The sequence below is a fragment of the Calidris pugnax genome, unplaced genomic scaffold (assembly GCF_001431845.1).
Source record: "Calidris pugnax isolate Ruff unplaced genomic scaffold, ASM143184v1 scaffold195, whole genome shotgun sequence".
NCBI lineage: Eukaryota > Metazoa > Chordata > Aves > Charadriiformes > Scolopacidae > Calidris > Calidris pugnax.
The window spans coordinates 258,486-278,134 of NW_015090918.1; positions in this window are offsets into that span (position 1 = coordinate 258,486).

The following is a 19,649-nucleotide window of genomic DNA, read 5'->3' on the forward strand; positions in this document are numbered from 1 at the left end:
AGAGTCCAATTCCATTCCAATGACAAAGGGAAATGCATTTTCTGGTTATTAACTAATCAATGAATGCTCCCTGCTGGTTAGTATGGCGCTGCTAAGGAAAATAAAAATATACGTTTATATACAAAGTCATTTGGGATCAGTGTTTGAGATCATTGCTTTGATTATTTTGCTCAGGAAACAAACACTGGGTAAAAACCTGCTGCTATGCTCATGATTTCCCCAGTGCTACCAGAGTCATGGATAACTTCCAGTCCATGTAGCCCAGTCATGGAGAGTTCAGCTTAATTTCATAGCAATACAGATATTTGGAACAAAATTATGGAAAGACTTAAGAGAGTAATATTCTTGAAAAAAATTGAAATAAACAAGAACTATATCTTTGAGTTATGGGGTAGAAACAACTTGACTATATAAATATGCATAAACACGCACTCTTTTCTGCATTATTATATATACGTGTGTGTGTAAGTAGTTTTCAAACTTTGGATGTCACAATACGGAGGAAAACTTGTTTCTGTCCAATTGTACCTAACATGATTCAGAATAATGCTTTAGAGGAAAAAAAAATGCCTTTTGCCTGGAATCCAAGCAGTCTGACAGAACAGGCTGTCTTTCAAGTTGTTTCCTAATGCTCCTGCAGCAGCGAAATAAAAAGCTGCCCACAGATTGAATAATAACAAGATTGTGGGGGTGGCTCAGGGGACAAAGAAGTACACTGACCTCTCATGAGAACATTTCAGCAACTTTTCTTAATGTTAGGCCTGCAAGTGTCATATCCGAGGACTGATGCTATGCTCTGTAGCTCAGGAGTGATGAATAATTTGTCCAATAAATGTATTCCCCCTTCACCATCTGGAAATTGTCTGAAATACAATGACCTTAAATTTATTCCCTAATAAAAATTCATTGATTTCTCCAGCAACTCATTCGTGCACTGCAGATCAATTGTGTAAACTTATTAGGATTACCGTTTGCAAGTCTGACTTCGCCGGTTAATTAAGCAAATCACTTGATGTTTCTGTTCTGGTCTAAAATAGGAATCTGTAGAGAGAGGGTCAAGCTCTGTGCCTTTTCTGCCCAGTGGCTGTAAGACAGTAGATTTAGACCTTCCGTAACTGTTACTAAATTTGTAGAACCAGGCTCATTCAAGACTTTAACTTAGGGGAATGCTTCAAAAGATCTCCCTTTCATGGCCTAGTTCCTCTTTTATATTGGACCTGGAGGAAAGAGAAAGAGAAAGAAGCTGAAAGAGTCCAAATTTACTATTTTTCATTAGAAGCAAATGCTGCTGCCAATGACCTTGTCCTTGTGCCATTATTAGAGGTGAATGTTCTCTTGAGGATTTTTGCTTTTGCTTAAGTAATTAATATTTCTCTTGTGTCTAATGTAACTGTATATAAATACTACTTTTTAAAATGAAGTTATTTTGCTTCTCCTTTTTATTTATCCTGTTTTACCCATATCATTTGTAGTAAAATGAGAGAAACAGACAGGTGTTCATTAATGCAAAGTTAGTCTCTAGTGCAGAGAAGATTTCACAGAATATTAGAATGTTGAGCTATTGATATTCATGATGGCCAAGGCCTTCACTTCACAGTTTTTTGCTTTTTAAATGTCTTATAGGACTTTGACAGAAAGCAACCTGTAAAACAATATCCCTCTAAAACTACAGTATATTGATTTATCCGCCGATAAAACAAAGTAACATATAGATGTAAATATACTGTTTCACTAAAAAGCACCAAGTATATTGATTTATCCACCGATAAAACAAAGTAACATATAGAGGTAAATATACTGTTTCACTAAAAAGCACCAATAAACTGACTTTTTTTTTTCATAAAACAGAGAAGGGAAGTAAACTCTCAAGGTGATTAATGTTAGTGGAGCTGATATAAATTATCACAAGGCTGATGCAAGCTCAATGAAAATAGTGTAAATCACATTTATTGTCCTTGAGTTAAATCTAAGCATCCCATTGCTGTTTGAGTCCTTCATCTTATTCATCTTCCTTAAGGTGTCTATGCACCTCTTTAGAATTTCAGCTGGATTTGTATCGGTTCACTGTTTTATTGAAATAATGGCAATGAGACTGAATATATCTTGCAAATCATTTATGTGGGGGAAAGATCAGTTTAAAAACATAAATTGTTTGCCTTGGGTTTATGCTAAGAGCAAATTCTCAAAGATTTTTAAAAGTTACTTTGGAGATCACCATTTATATGGTAAACCTTTAGAAACTGTAGTTTGCATGCTATTGTAAGTTCCAAATAGCTCAATGTTGTTTTGTGGAAATAATTGTATGTATTAGACCAGAATAATCTGAGTTTTTAAATAATCATCATTATTAATGCAAGTGTTGTACGGTGTAAAGTAAAAATATTTAAATTAAGATTATATTTAGGCATGAATATGGGTAATTTTATTTTAATAAATTGCATTGTTAATGTTTTTAGAGATAAAGTGTTTATTAGAGGACATTCAACTTTGTAAATGGAATGTGTGTATTTTTGTTGTTCTTCTGATGGGCTGTATGTGGTAAGCTCTACTTTCTCCCCTGTAGAATTTTGTGAATGTTGATTTCTGTAACTTGGTCTGAATCTGTATATTTTACTCATGAGTTATTTTTATACCAGTAAACTTGTAGATAGGTACGATATAGGTATAGATGACATAGGTATGTCCAATAAATGATCCTTGACTCCATGGAGGCCAAGTTGTCACACAGTAAAAAAACCAGAACATACCTTCCCATTCAGGACAATAATTAAGAGTGGATTCCAGCTGGTTTTGTAAGAAATTGTATCACTGTTAGTTTTCTTTATTGTCTTTGGGTGTCTCAAACAGAAAGTGATATGAACAGAAATTTATGCCAAATGTCAAATGAAGGGAGAAGAGCATCAGACTCTTTTGGAACTAGAAGATGCATCTGCAGTGCTTCTCCTGGCAGGAATGATCAATGATGTTCAGTGTTTACTTCCCATGTAAGCTTGAGCTACTGCAAATACTGGGAAAGAAATTAAAGCTGGTGGTAAGTAAATGCTGACAGTTGTATATAAGCTCCTAAAATAAACCCTTATGTATTACAGCTTATGACATCAAGAATATGTGAAATACAGGAGAAAAGGGCATTTTTAATAGGTTTGCCCCGCTGTTTTCAGTGGTATGAATAGCTCGGATAGTCAGCATTCCAGCTGTACAATTTGCCAGTCCTATCAGTAATAATAACCAATGCCTCAATGTCTCTCTAATTAAAGTAGAGCTCTACTGACAATGCAAAGACTGATAATTTCTGATTTACTTTGCTATTATTGAGGTTTTTTCACCTCAATTTGTAAATGATAGATTTATCCTCCACAAAAAACCCCTTTGTTATGAAAAGCTAAATGATATTGTAGAGATGATGGCATTTTTTGCCTTGAAACACTTCATGCCTTCTTGACTTTACCTGCAGGGAACACTTTATGTTGAGTAAGGGAAAGAAAAAAATCTGGATTAACTAATTGGAGTTGTGATAAATCAAATACTGGACCAAGATTATTCTGTTCTGAGCTTAGGAGACCAAGGGAGAACATTATTGTTTGGGTCAGAAACAACAATCAGTCATTTTAGCGGAATTTATTTTTTGCCAAGAGCATTCTTGTGAAAGGAAAGTGAGCTAGACTAATAGCAGTGCTAAATATTTGTGTACCTTCTGGACACTGCAATTCTTTATCAAGCATTTTTATTGCCCACATAACACCTACAGAACTCTATAAGAACTTCTGAATTGACAGTGGCTTTATGGGCCACCCATTTGGTAGATCAGAGCCCAGAAAGCCCCCAGCATCCTGGGCTACATTCCCAGCAGCGTGGCCAGCAGGGCAAGGGGGGGAATTCTGCCCCTCTGCTCCGCTCTGGGGAGACCCCCCTGCAGTGCTGCCTCCAGCTCTGGGGCTACCAACAGCAGAAGGACATGGACCTGTTGGAGCAGGGCCAGAGAAGGCCAGTGAGATGCTGGGAGGGCTGGAGCCCCCCTGCTGGGAGGACAGGCTGAGAGAGTTGGGGGGTTCAGCCTGGAGAAGAGAAGGCTCCGGGGAGACCTTAGAGCCCCTTCCAGTCCCTCAAGGGGCTCCAGGAGAGATGGGGAGGGACTCTGGATCAGGGAGGGGAGCCACAGGACAAGGGGGAAGGGTTTGACACTGGAAGACGGGAGATGGAGCTGAGATGGGGGGAAGAACTTGTTTGGTGTGAGGGTGGTGAGAGCCTGGCCCAGGTTGGCCAGAGAAGCTGTGGCTGCCCCATCCCTGGAGGGGTTCAAGGCCAGGTTGGAGGGGGCTTGGAGCAACCTGGTCTGGTGGGAGGTGTCCCTGCCCAGGGCAAGTGGTGGGACTGGATGGTCTTTAACGTCCCTTCCAACCCAAACCATTCTATGATCTGCATTTCTGACCATGTTTCTCAGGCCTGAATCACAGCAATACGAGCTGAAGAGACCAGGAAGGAAGAATGCCCGTATAAATCTGATTTGATTACTTGGTGGTTAATGTAGCAGGGTTCAAGAGATTCCGGTTTGTTTCTTCCCTCTGTCTGAGGATTATTTAACCGCAATTTACCTTTCCTCTGGTCTCAGAGCTGCTGTCTTTTTGGATTCGTGGGCGTTTAAGTCTTTTGGTCAGTACTGTTGAACGTGTTCTCATTCAAAAACAAAGCCTCCTGGTCCCAGCAAACGCTTTTCCCACATCAAACCAAATCTGTTTTAAACTTGGTGATCTTGAACTTGCAGCTCTGAGCATCACGATGTCTGAACAGAGCGGCTGGTACAGCAGCTATATATTTACATTAACATAATACTCATTAATGCCCAGAAGCAAGGTTAACTACCCTAACTGAAATGCTATGCAATTGCTTCAACAGGGCTGCTAATTAGCCGTGGGGAGCGTGGTTCTAAAATGCTTGCTTCTTATAAGACCAGAACTAGCTTGGGTATCGTTGTAAGGCAGTGTTTCATTCCCTGAAGCACAACCTGTGCTTCAATCTTCAAAATAAAATAAAGGTAAAAATTATTAAGCATCCCCTTTTTATTTTGTATGGAATCCAAATATCCAGTAGAAATAGGATTTTCACTAACACTTGGTATGCTTTTAAATCTTACAGGAATTTCACAATTATGAATTCATATTTTATTGCAAGGCTATTTATTATTATTTTACTCCTTTTTGAAAGATGTTGTTTCCTTTCAAGACTAAATGAAGTAATTCTTTTTTTCTAAAGTGTGTATTTTACCACCTTTGGAATTTGAAGACTGCCATGAGTCTTCATGTTTGACAAGGTTACTATGAACACCTTCTTGTGACCATTATTGAACTCACTGTTCGAAATCTCAAGTATCACATAGTAAGGAAGGCTTTGGCTAAACAATTTCTGTCTAATTTTTAACTAAAATCATTATTATTAGCTTAAAGTATTGAAAGCAAAAAAACCCACTTTATTTCATAGTTCTAGCCTCTAACTCATTTAAACTTAAAAAAAAATATCTCAATTTACTGGCTTAAATTTCAATGTTTTTCGCTTCCCATACAGAGAAGTATTTTGGACATCTTTATTTTCATGTATGTAACACAGATTTTCCTACTTGCCTTTTTGTCAGCCATGCTTCTCAGACTGGCACTCCTGATAAAGATTTAGGTCTTCAGCAAAAAATAAATAATCTGGTTAAAAGAAAGTGTTCGGAGCACTTCAGTATGTGCAATAAAAAATAAAACGAAATTATGAATCCTTAGGCATTTTAATTTGGAATCTGTGGTGGATTTTTTTCTCTCTCTTTTTTTTTTTTTTTTCTTGAGAAGGGAAACACATCCATTTCTAACTGAATGCATGTAAGAAGGCAAACACATCCATTTCTAACTGAATGCATGTAAACTCTTTGTTCAATGTGCAGGCCCCATGGCCATGTCTCATTACATGTACTTCACTTTTGGATTAAAATAAGTCTTCTCCCTTGCATAGTGCAGAAATTTGCATGAGAGAGTATGTAGCTGAATTGACCTTTGAATACTTCCAAAGGGCTATGGGTCTGCCTATAGCTTAAGGATATTTTGAAAATTTTACAGGAGATGGTAAAGAAGAAAGATTCTAATTCATCAGTTGGACAACTTATTACTTTGATGCTAGATTTGGTTCTTTAAACAATCATTTACCCTGACAAGTGAGTGAAAAAATGAGCTTATCAGAAGCTTAGAGAACCATTGTTTCTACTGCTTATAATGTCAGCAGTAGCTCATAATTTTCTTTTTAAGACAGTAAATGCCTTTTTTGCTAGGTCAAATAATGTCATTCTAATTTAGTTCTGCAATTTCTTTTCCTATTCTTCCTCCTTGAAAAAATTTTTTAAGAAAACAATGTTTTCTTTCTTTTTTTGTTCTTTTTTTTTTTTCTCCTGTTTCTACGGGAAGCTTGGTTGAGGTAATGCTGCAACATCATTTTAAGCTAGATTTTTGTCAGTGACTGATTTTGAAATTTTTCTATATAAATTACGAATTGTTTTAGAGGGCTTTGGGCAGTAATACACAAAAGTTTAGAAGCTATAAAGTGAGGCAGAAGCTACTAGCTTGGAAAACTATGCAATTGACGTTATATAATGCTCATAGGAAATAACTAGGATTTGTAAATGAACAAAAGACAGAAGAATGCATTTTCAAAGAAGTGGTTGACATCAACTGTATTTTTGAAAGTAAGGGTACTAATAACTTGGGAATCTGGTCTTTGTTTGGATATAGTCTGTTTTTAACAACTGTTACTCTAAATGTTCAAACTTGATCCACCTGAGCCTGACTTTTGGTATTGATCACACTTCAACCTTTGAGACTCATGTTGTGAGCTGGAACAAGGATACCAGAGGAAATAACTGTGTGACATCTGCTCTGTGATCGTTGATCCTATCTACCTGAAACAAGGTCGTAGCGAGGTGGGGGTTGGTCTCTTCTCCGAAGGAACAGGCAACAGGAAACGAGGAAACAGCCTCAGGTTGCGCCAGGGGAGGTTTAGGGTGGATATTGGGAAAAATTTCTTCTCAGACAGGGTTGTCAAGCCTTGGAACAGGCCGCTCAGGGCAGTGGTGGAGTCACCATCCCTGGAGGTATTTAAAAGATGTATGGACATGGTGCTGAGGGACATGGGTCAGTGGTGGGTTTGTCAGTGTTGGGTTGATGGTTGGACTTGATGATCTGAAAGGTCCCTTCCAACCTAGACAATTTTATGACTCTATGACAGGACATCCAGAACAAGAGGAAGTCCCCCAGTACTGTACAGTGTGCCTGCTGGAGCCTTGTTCAGGGAAGCAAGGACAGTGGGAGATTGGAGGAGGAGGGAAGATTGATTGCATCTTTCCGATTGCCATGAAATTTTGGGGCCCATTGAGACATGGAGTGGGAGATTGGAGGAGGAGGGAAGATTCATTGCATCTTCCAGTTTGCCATGAAATTTTGGGGCCCATTGAGACATAGGTCCTTGTTAGTTAAACTCATATTCCCATTCCTCTCTTCTCTCTTTGCTCCCAGAGTTGTTATACCTGATTGTTTTATTTCTCTGCGTTGTGCAGAAGAGTGAGACAGAAAGGACTTATGGATGGGTGTGTAATTAATAATGGATTTGTGAAAAAAAAAAAAAGAATTGTCTTATTTCTCTGTGTTGTGCAGAAGAGACAGAAAGGACTTATACTAATGGATGGGTGTGTAATTAAGAATGGATTTGTGAAAAAAAAAAACCACATATTTTCCTTTTGTTCACACAATGTACAAGAGAGCAAATTCAGACTGGACTGCTCACTTTTGTGTTTTTTGCAGAGCACAGCTATGGGATCATTGTTACAAATACCAAAACTTTCATAGATTGGCAAATATGTTATCCAGGGAAACCTCGTATCTTCTAAACAGGTTAAGTGTGATCTCTAATAAGGTTTAGAAGATTTTATGAATAATAAGCCTGGAGGCCCCATGAAGAAAAACACATTTTTCAGAATAATATAGCAGCTCTGTGCAGATGTTTACTGGGGGAAGGTGGGGTAAGAGGGGATTGTGTGGGAGGCATCTGTCAGGGAAAACAAAGACTTCCCATGAGGGCAAGATCTACTTAACTGCAACACCATGTCTTTGTGTAGAGGAAGCTACTAGATTAATATTAAATTCAGAATACCACTAGATTAATATCAAATTAATTCAAAATCTATAATTTATACAATCTAAACTAGTGTTTGCCTGGTGAACATAGATTTAGTTCAGACACTTCTTTGAGAATCAGTAACCTTATACTGTTTATTATAGAGTTTTAAATGTAAAAGGGTTTTGGTGGGATTTTTGCTTTGATTTAAAGCCTAAATGAATACATGAAATATACCTTCAGCAACGAGGTCCCCACCAGTCTCTGAGATGCTGCCTATATTAGCCAGAAAACTGATCTGTACAGCCAATACTTGTCAACATAGACTTAATACTTTTAAATGCCTTCACGGAATCTATCTGTAGAGTATTTGGATTGTTCTAAATGTTGAAGACACTTCACAAAAGTAATAGTACTTCACTATTTCTCATAAACGGGAGGCTTTTTAAAGATTTATATCATTAATGCATCACTAGAAGACATCTTTTGTCTCCAGCCTGGTAGCAAAACAGTTGGATGTAAAGTAAAAGTGGCCATAGGTCAGACAGAATATAAGGTATACGTAAAGAGGGAGCTTGAAAATAAATTGTTATTAATAAACATCTCCCAGATTTTTATTAGAGCAGAAGCAAGGATGGGAACAGTGAACACAGTCTTTGGGTGGAAAATAAATCTAGTTATTGGGTATGGGGTCTTCTTTTTACTTGTAATCTCGGCAGCTGCTGAGAGGGTGTTTTGATCTATTGATTTTCGAAGAAAAAATAATACCTGTCTTGCCGAATGTGTAGTGGATTGTTCAACATGTGTGTGGTGAGCGTTCTGGATGAGATGACCCGTTCAGGTCTTCTTCCAGTGCAGTAGGCAATGATTTTTCCATGCTTTGTGAGTTGTACAGCAAAAGCAAGCGATGAACTACAACTTTTGCCTTCTGTGGTGTCATAATTGCTGTGAGTTAAGACTCCTCATTAGTTTCCCAACTAGCAGTTCTATTGTCATTCTGTTTATTTAACATCCCGGTTAGTTACAACAACACTAAGGTGTTAAGCTAACAGAAAAATGAAAAAACTATGAGTTGAATAAATCTTTAAAGCTCTCAAGGCAAGTATATTTTCTGAAATTAGAACAGTAAGCTTTATATTTAGTGGCACTTACTCGCTTAAAGCAAAAATCTGTGCTCCAATTTTTAATATTGTTGAGAATTTAGCTTAAGGACTGGAAGCACATCTAGAAATTTGAAGTGAATGAGTAACAAGGGATTCAACGTGTAGGTGAAGGAATTTTGCATTGTTTTACTAATATGTTCAAGCAAATTTTTTTTTTCCAAAGGATTTTACTGTTTATGATGGGAAATTTTGTGCAAAGCAGAGAAAAAAAAATAAGGATTTTAAAACATTACATTAGAAAGGTTCTAGAGTGGGAGAGAGATCTAAGAATTCAGGCTAAACAGGTAATATTAAAGGATTTCATTAATCTAAAATAAAATTAAAAAAAAAAAAAAGAAAAAAGGAGGTCTATGTTGGGAAGCAATGTTTGAGGAACAGGTCTCTTTGACTACAATTCCATCTACTTTTTGGTCCTCATTCGTCAGTTCTTTTATCATCAGTACTTGTCTCTCCCTGCATTTCTCCCTCCATCATTGATGTTAGATCAGATCACTGGTCAGTCAAAATTATATATTTTTTTAGATTTTTAGAGTGGTTTTAAAACTGAATGTTTGCAGGTAGCAGTAGCACATGCCAAAGCAGTAGAATGAAGCCAAGCATTAAATTAGTGTTAGAAAGAGAAGTGTCTGATATACAAGGAAGGCTAATTACTATATAGGAAATATTTTCTCTGAAGCTTGCATCAAAATTACAGGAAAACAAATAATGTAAATATGAAAAGGATTTTTAATATTTTGCTGCACCATGTTCAAAACCTTCATTTTTTAAAAGATTTCTTTCCTTTTCCTCTGACATGAAGGTTCTGTGTCATCTGACTTAGGCACTCATCTTCATATATAAAAAGTTTGATATGTTATATTGGAGAAGTAACTTTAGACTCTAAAATTCCTTTTTATTTTCATATAGTAATCCTTCTGTGAATGTCAATGATGAACATATTTTCCTTCTATATATTTTTTCCTTAAATCTCAAGAAATCAACTTTATATTGGGAATTTTAACATGAATTTTCAGTTTATATGTATTGTTTTTATATACAAGCTGTAATACCATATTGAAGAGCTAAATGCTTATTAATAAATTTTGATAAGTACCCCTAAACTATAAAAAAAAGCTCAGGCACTTGTAAACTGTATGAAAACAAGTAAAACTTACTACTTTTTTATTTAATCTGATTGGAAAAACTATCAACCATAATACCAGCTGAGAGGGTTTGAAAATTACATGGCCTTTACATATAACCAGCCCCTGCTAAAATTCTCCCTTTATATAAAAATAGGAGAATGCATTTCTAGGCCATTAATTCTGAAGATAATTGCAAGTAAACAATAAAAATACTGATTAATAGGCATCTTATTTTTAAACTCAGATAAAAGCTTCAGGATAAAATCAATATCACTGTTGTTATACTTCACTTCGTTAGAAAATTACATGTATGCTTCTTTGCTCTGTTGTGACTTATTCTTCTCCTTCAGCTTCCTAGTGAAATGAATGGTATTTTTCTGCTATTTCATAGAATAATCTCTGCAGTAGAAAATTGCTCTTTAAATTCACTCTTTCTCTTACATAGCATTATTTGACAAAGATGTAGTACATAATGGATCATTATTTAGTTTAAGGGACAATCTGCAATTTGCAATAAAAATTATCTCGTGAGAAGGAAAAGAGAAAATAAAACCGATGTGCATAATATTCACACAGGTTTTGTGCTCTGTTTTAGCTTTGGAAATAGGAAAAAGGGGTTAGTGTGTGGTCAAGTTTCCTGAAAAATCTATTTCCAGGCTATGACTTTCCAATGCTATGCATGACATTTAATATTGTAATTGATCAGAAAATCTTGTAAGAGAGAAACTATTTTAAAATTGCACACAACTTATTTCTCCTTGAAGGATTCCAGAGGGATTAAAATTGCACAATTGATGGGAAAAATTAGAGACGTAGATGCCTGAGGTAACTTGTTTAGTTGGACTTTTAAGTTTTTGATTGAACTTGTAATACTGTCTTCAGAGAACTCTTGGTATTAGCATGTTTTGTTTGACACACGGCATCCCAGATGTTCCTTTACTATTATGGCACAAACATACTGTGTCTGATAGAATGTGGGTGCTGCATAGCTGTTTAGTGTGTGGCCGTTTCTTGAAACATTAGATTCAATGCTCATCCACCTAAGGCAACAAATTCTTTATTGGTTTTGGTATCTGTATGTGTACTTCTTGCATTTACTTTGTTTTATCTGAGATTTGTGGATGTTTGGTGGCCTGATCTGAATAAAATTTAAAAGCACAGCAACTGGGCAGCTCAGGAATAGTAATTATGATGTTTGCTGAAAAAAAGATAAATTTTTCTGAGCCTGCCTGTATCACACTCAGTGTTCAGACTGCTACATATACAGAAGTTTCAAAAATTACTGTATCACATCAGTAGTAATTGACAAAACCAGAGAAATCTGTAAGATCCTTGAGAGCAGGACTTCTCTCAATCCATCCTCCGCCCAGCCTGGGTTTGTGCCTGACCCACGTGCAGGACCCTGCACTTGGCCTGGTTGAACTTCATGAGGCTGGCATGGTCCCTCTGGATGGCATCTCTTCCCTCCAGCATGTCGACTGCACCACACAGCTTGGTGTCCTTGGCAGACTGAGGGTGTGCTTGATCCCCATGTTCATGTCACTAACAGAGAAATTAAACAACACTGGTCACAGTACTGACCCCTGAGGAACACTACTCGTTACTGGTTTCCACTTGGACATCGAGCTGTTGACCACCACCCTTTGAGTGCAACCATCCAGCCAGTTTCTGATCCACCAAGTGGTCCATCCATCAAATACAAGTTGTTCCAATTTAGAGACCGGGATGTCATGCGGGATGTGTTGGCTGGGTCCCATCTGTCCCAGGTAAGCTAAATGACATGTGGTGTTCTGGTTCTGTCACGTCAGTTCCAGAGAATCCTGAGATTAATTCCATATTAAACTTCACAGACTTTTTCCAGAGCTGCTGTTTGAGTTTGGCTGCAGACTAAGGAATTTGTCTCTTAGACTGCAATTGGATCACTTTCTTCATTCTCACATTTCTTAGCTTTTTTCACAACTAGAAGCAGTCCATACATTCTTTTATTACCACTAGTGCTGGTAATCTACCTTAATCTCTCTAAGAAATCGATTCATCATAGAATCATAGAATGGTTAGAGTTGGAAAGGACCTTATAGATCATTTAGTTCCAACCCCCCTGATGTGGTTTGTATCACAATAGCTTGTGAGAATACTTTTTAATATCATTAAATTTAAGAAAACAAAATTTTCACCTCTTATTTCACCTTAAAAGCATCAACTAAAAAGTATCAAATACATAGTGGGCATCTGAAATATAGAAAAAATGAGCACCATTTTGCAGAAAAGTTTAGAGCAGCATATGAATCTTGCATGAATTTCCACTTCTATGTTCTTGAAGATGAAAACAAAGCCTGATATTGTGATTGTTCCCAATTACATCTGTGAGTAGGTGCTGCAGCATGAGCAGCCGATCTGTGAAATAAATTGCCATAGAATTCAGAGTTGATAACAGTTTCTAGAAGCCTGTAGCTTTGAAAGAAACTGTTATTCTTCTGCATATCCCTGTGTATGACACTGCAGACCTCTGATACACCTGTACTGGAAGGGCCCCTGCCCGAATCCACGGTGTTTTTTGAAGGAATTCTTTTTACTTGCAGAACATTTTACCTCTGAATTGCATAAAATTAGCCAGTAAGAACCAACACTACTTTCAGAATTTGTAAAAAACACATGACAGATGATTGTTACACCAACAAAAGCCTGTGCCGAGTTAATTATACCTGCGAGCAGGAAGGATAGACCAATGCCTTTATTCTACCCAGAACACACTTTGGTTTTGTTTATAAATAGATTTGTAGAAACATAACTGATCGCTTACCTTATTTTTTATTCTCTCTCAATATGGTTTAAAGGTGGGATACTACAGTTATTTTTTCCCTAAATTTTCTTCCTAGAAGGGTATTTACTGAATTTAGAGCACACAGAACTGCACGAGGGTGCTGAAATATTGCTAAGATAGTTTTATTTGGTGGGAAGTTAAAAGCAGCGTAAATAATCTAAGGAGGTAGACATAAGAAATCCAAAAGCCTGAGGCAGTGCCTTGAGGTGAATGTCTCTGTGGGCCAGAAACAAATGAAGTCTACTGATACTTTGCTGAAAGCTGGCATTTCCCTGACTCCATGAGTGCTTCGGAGTTCTCTTCAAAGTTTTATAGTTATTCAATACAATTAGGGGTTCATGCAAGTTCTCTGTCATCCAAAGGACAGAGTTAATGGTTGTAAATGTCTATTTTGAACTCCCTCCAGTACAACAGCTCTTGAAAAGAGCTCATGTAGTACAGTGAGTAAAACAGAAGAAAAAAACCAGTTTTCAAGGGGGACTTCAGTATGTTAAAAATACAAACCAAGACTAGCTCATACCTGAAAACCACAAATTTCTTGGGATGTTTCTTATTTTTATATGAATTATGATGCATTTCTCTTCCTTACAAGGAATGTGTCCTCTTGCTTCATCCCTATGTACTGACACGGTGGTTCATGTCATTTCCGAAGTTGACTCATTCTTCTTTGATGGATATTAAATTTGATGCAGCTAAGGATGCATCTATATTTAGATGATGCTGTAAAAAATTAACACCCCCTTCCCTCTGAATGTAAGAGACCATATATGTTCCAAGAAGATGTGCAAGTCAGTGCTGTTCACAAAGGACTGAAGACCCAAACAATGTATAATTGTCTCATAACCTAGCAGTATTTTTATCTGTCACAATGAACTGTGCAGGTCATAATTGGAGCTCCCAGTTTAAACTCTCCAATGGCTTCAATTCTGGCTTCAGCACTATTGTTCAGATCCATCTTTCAAAAGTATAAGCTCTACCTAATGAGGAGGTTTGATGACTTTTCCCATCATTGCAACGTGAGGGTACTTACCCGATTTTTCTGTATTCTATCCAGGTATTCTTCAGCACAGAATATGCTGAACAAGTGTATTTCTTAATTCAGAATTCTACAGTCATTCTTCTGAAGACAATCTTCTCTGATGCCTGAATCAATTTTCCTCTTTGTAGATTTTTCTGTTCACATGAATAAGGATTTTTGATCTGAATATTGTTTCAACCTCAGCAGAAAAACTGCTTCTAAAAATGTGAGGCCAGGGTTAACTGATGTGATAGAAAGTTGAAAAGAGAAAGTTTTTAACTTGCTTGAGCTGAGAGGATCTAGAAATTAAGAGTTGCACTTCCTCATGCAGCTCTCTAACAAGCTGAATATTTTAACTGGGCAAAAATTACCTTTTTCTGTTTCTAAGTATATAAAAAAAATAAAGTACTTTTATATGCTCCCAAACTTGTGCTTCTGTGATGATCATGTGTAAGGCACCAGCAGAGGAACTGTGTGTCTCAACCTTCAGCGTCCATTCTGGGACCAGAGGAAATCGTCTAAAGTTAGGCAGGGGAGGTTTAGATTAGATATTAGGAGGAATTACTTTACTGAGAGAGTGGTCAGGAACAGCCTGCCCAGGGAGGTGGTGGAGTCACCATCCCTGGAGGTATTTAAGAAATATGTAGACATGGCTCTTCAGGGCATATTCTAGTGCCCAAGATTATTGGTTTGTGAGTGGGTGTGATGTGGTGGGGTTTTGTGGTTTTTGTTTTGTTGGGGGTTTTGGGGGTTTTTTTTTGTTTGGTTCGGTTTTTTTTGAGGTTGGACTTGATGATCTCAGAGGTCCCTTCCAACTATGGTGATTCTGTGATTCTGTGAATTTCTTTGGAACCTTAAATATGATACTTGCATATTGGTTTTAGCTGGGCTAAGATACCCTATTTTTCATCATTGTCTAAGATGTAGTTTTTGTAGGTCTGCAGTTTTTGGACTGGAGCTGGCTTGTGTCTGGCTGACATGGACTATGGCAATTAAATTGTGGCTGTTTTTAAATACACTAGAACTTGGATTTTAATGTAATACTTAGTTTGGGAAAAGGATATTGCTTTGACTTAATTTCTTTCTTTTTATCCTTTTTGTACAAATATCATAGAAGAATAAATGTGGGGCCATCACACTGATGATGCATCTAAATTTTGTAATGTTTTTCAGGAAATGTCTCAATTGCCCTCAACAACCATACTGCTTGTGTGATGACGTTCTGGCTGCAGGAAAATTGCCAATGGAATTTGAAGTTAAAATATTATTGCGTCATTGATTTTACTTACCCTCAGAGTCTCTGGTATGGTAAGTACACTGACTATTAACCCAAAAACCTTACCACTTGAGGGTATTACCACATATTTTCTCTGTTATTTGCCATTATTCTCCTTAAAAATTAACCTGAGTCTAATTTTTCATGTCAAAAGGATCGACACTGACTAAGTGTTTACTAAGCATTCACAGCATCACTGAATATTCTGAACAGATGCTCATCACTCTAATTTCTGAGATGCAGGAGAATCTTGCCTTCTATTACAGTGGGAATATTCAAAGAGTGGAGTTCATTTCTAACGTGTCATTATTTACAAGGATTGCTGCTACTGGCATCAATTTATCATGGCAATGCTTTGATTCTTAGGAGTATTTTAAAAACCACTGCCACAGCCTAGAGACTTTGAAAAATGGCCAGCGTTGAAGAAAACTACTCACATGAGCATCTAAAATACCCTTTCCCAAAACTCCTCGAAAAAAAAGAAACGAAAAAACTCCTCAACTTGAGTGCTGTAATGGGCTGTAATACAGCCACAGAGGCTGTCAAAGAGGAATCTCAATTTTTAACTATTTTTTTTTCCTAAATTGCCTCTAATCACTTGCATCTTTTTAGCTATTACATATTTATTAAAAGAATGACAGAGAAAGTAATTTATGATGAGTATGTGGGGTAGTAAGCAAGCTCATTTTATCTGGCTTTAGAAAAGATCATTTTAGAAAACATGACTATGCTGCTTACGGTGGAAATCTTGCATTTGGGCAATCGCTTATGTCAGTCCCTGACACAGATCTTGGCGACAGGGAAGTGAGTTATACAAGACTGTGAAGAAAACAGCTCTCTACTTTTGGAACGTTGTTTGTTAATGTTGACTTTCCATGTGAGCTCCACTGGGGCATGGGAATGAGAATTGTGGTTTATGGAGGCAGGAAGGACAGAAACCTGAAAGTTTGATTAAAGGTTCTAGACTGTAAATCCTTCAGCTGAGTCAGCATTAACTCCAAGTGGGATTAGACCCCCACAAATAAATCTTTCATCCTCTCTCACACTGAATGTTGAAGTGTTCTCCTTAATTTAGCAATGACTGCAGAAAAGCTGTGTGGTTGAGGCATCACTTATAATTGGGCAATTCATGCTTTCTAAAACACACTGGAATTAATCAAATGTGCTCTGCTGCCCTTGGGGACAGGGATGTCTGTTCAGTAATAGACTATTTCCATAAGGTCTTTAATCTGTGTTAACAACTAATGGGACTGAAAAACTAAGCAATTTGCAGATTCCATTTCACATTAAACCATAGTTAGAATGAAGGATTTAAAGAAAAATGTTATGATAATGTAAAACATAAAAAGCCTGCTAGTATCCAATTTCTGTAAGCTAGTTTCTGTCAATGAATGCGGTTCAGGGAGAGGAGCTCAGGTCACCTGAGATGCCAAGTCAGTTGAGAAATTGTCCTTATGCTGATGATTCAGATGGATCATATAGTATTGCTTCATCCAAACAGGTCACTGCAAACTTGAGAACTCCCTGGCTCTGCTTTTGATTAGATGGTAGCTAAGGAATGTAGGCCAAGGTAGGACTAAGATCACAAAATTAATATTTAGATTCAAAATAAGCATTCCAGTTTCAGCAGTGAAATAGGGAATAAAAGATGGAAATCGAGGGGCTCATTTTAAGGATACCCAGAAAAAAACAGAAAACCAGGAAAGAAAAGACAGGCAGAGGAGAAGAAGCGGTTAGAGGAGGAAAAAAACAAAGAAAACCAAACTTCTCTCATATAGTTCCCACATAATTGACTTATCATGAAAATTGCTTAGGTGTAATATCTGTCAGTGTAATAAATTGCTAGATAGAAAATTTCTGGTTAAGAGAATATTAACATCATGCCAATCTTATTTCCATGTGTTTTATTACTTCAAATACCGTCACACATTCAGTCATTAACTTCCCTGCTCTTTAGCAATTCTCCATTGGCATTTACTGGGAGCGCGCCGAGTTCTCTAAGGACTGTCTTCAAATGAGTAATTTGGCTTCATGCTGTGTTATGTAGAATTATTGAATTAGCAGAAAATCAATCTTAATCTAGGTCGGATATGAAATATTATGTTTGATCACGACAATATGCAATGGGTACTAGGATTACATCCAGGAATTGAAAAAGGATTATGGAATGGCTGAATATTTCGAATAGTGAGGCAAGGAAGGGCCAAGAATGGGAGTGGTGTAAATGACTGTTTTCTTGATTATTCTTTTTGTGTGTGTGATTATCTTGAGGTAAAACATACTTATGCAACCTTAACTCTAAAATTGGCATGTCATCTGTAGAAAATATAGCATTAGTTGCACAGAATGTGTAGAAGTTTTAGTTTGCTCATGAATTAATTTACATAACAAACCAAGCTAATCTAATCAGAAATTTTGATTAAATTATTTAACCTCTTGGCTACTGTGCCACTGGTTATCTTAGGACTGAACTTTATGATTTGCAGTTTTGCAAAGCCTTGTCTTTCTCAGGGTCATCTTTGTGTTTCAGTAAATGAAATATTTCGAAGCAATCTGCTAAAATCATTGCTCTTCACTGCCTGTTCCTCTTACGCCTGGATTTATATTCAAAATTACTTACAGGTAATTTACAAATAAAGGGGTAATGCTGGACTAAATTAATCCTCAGTGTCATATAAATTCTTTGCCAGAGGTGTATTAAGTATGGATTTGTCATGCAGTGTATTTTTAAAAAAGATTACAGAAGCTTATGTATCATCTGGAATACGAAAAGAGATATTTTGGGTACCTATTTGTCCCCAGATTCAAGTTTTAATCTATGTTTTAATTTCTAGAAAACAAACCAACAAAGTATAAAGAACTATTCCCCTTAATGCCTGTCCAAATACTAATTTTTTACTGTATTAAGACATTGGCTTGGTTGCAAAGGATTTGGGGAATCAGTGCCAGGCCAGAAGCCAACTCTTCACAGAAGTGGTATTTCAGCTGACTACCACCTGTGACAATGTGCCCCGTTATCAATGTCACCGGTGTTTTACAAAACATAGAAATAAAAATAAAATAACAAAGGGATTATGAAAAATGACATGCCTCTCCGGATTCCATGTATTATCCTGGTGTTTTCTTTGCAGCTAATAATTACAGTATCTAGTAAAAAAAAAAAAAAAAAAAAAAAAAAAAAAAAAAAAAAAAAAAAAAAAAAAAAAAAAAAAAAAAAAAAAAAAAAAAAAGATTAATATGAGGGAAAACCTTGAAATAATTAACTTTACAGAAACCCACTTTTTATCTTAGTAATCTGTTTACAGCAGTGCCATAACTGAGAAGCAGAAACAAGTATTTTGGACGTGAGAGGTTGTTAATATCCGAGATTAGTTTTGCTGTTGAAAAAAAAAAAGTGATGTCAAATTACTTTCTGAGAGACAGTTCTCATAGATAATTGTTGCAAAATTCTTTGGAATGGTTTATGATGCATAATATGTAGGTACCTAAATATACCTAATAATCTAATTTGCGGTTAAAGGTGGTTTGTATAAGATGTAAATTTTGAGAAATGGGATTGGAGGAAATCAAAATGGTACATACATAAACAAGTGAGACAACTGGAAATGTGCTGGTGATAAAAATGATTAATTTGTTGGGACTAGTATGAATTACTGGGAGTCTGGAAAGGGAACATGGCACTCAGGAGGATGTTAAAGTATAGGCTTAACTTAAAACCGTACATTTTCAAATTGTGAAATAAATGTTCCAATATAAGTTTCCACTTCTCCAGGTGGCTGAGAAAGCAGGTCTGGGGGTTCCTCATACCAAAGAGCAGGATTCTGATGGGCAGCAAAGAGGGTAAGAAAGCACTATGGGGCCCTTTTTTTGGACAGAAATGTGTGGGGCTGAAAAGGGAGAGGAAAAGAAGTTTCCATATTTCCCCCATCCAGGGGCTTTACAAGCTACTTAGCTCTGTAGCACCCTGGAGAGACTTCATTTTCACAGCTCATTGTGAACTGGTGGCAGATTAATGATCTCCTCTGGAAACATGGAATTTTCCTGTAAGACTTTTTGATCACCCTTAACTTTATCTATTGCACTTCAAAGGAGCTCACTCACTGTTTTTGACCTT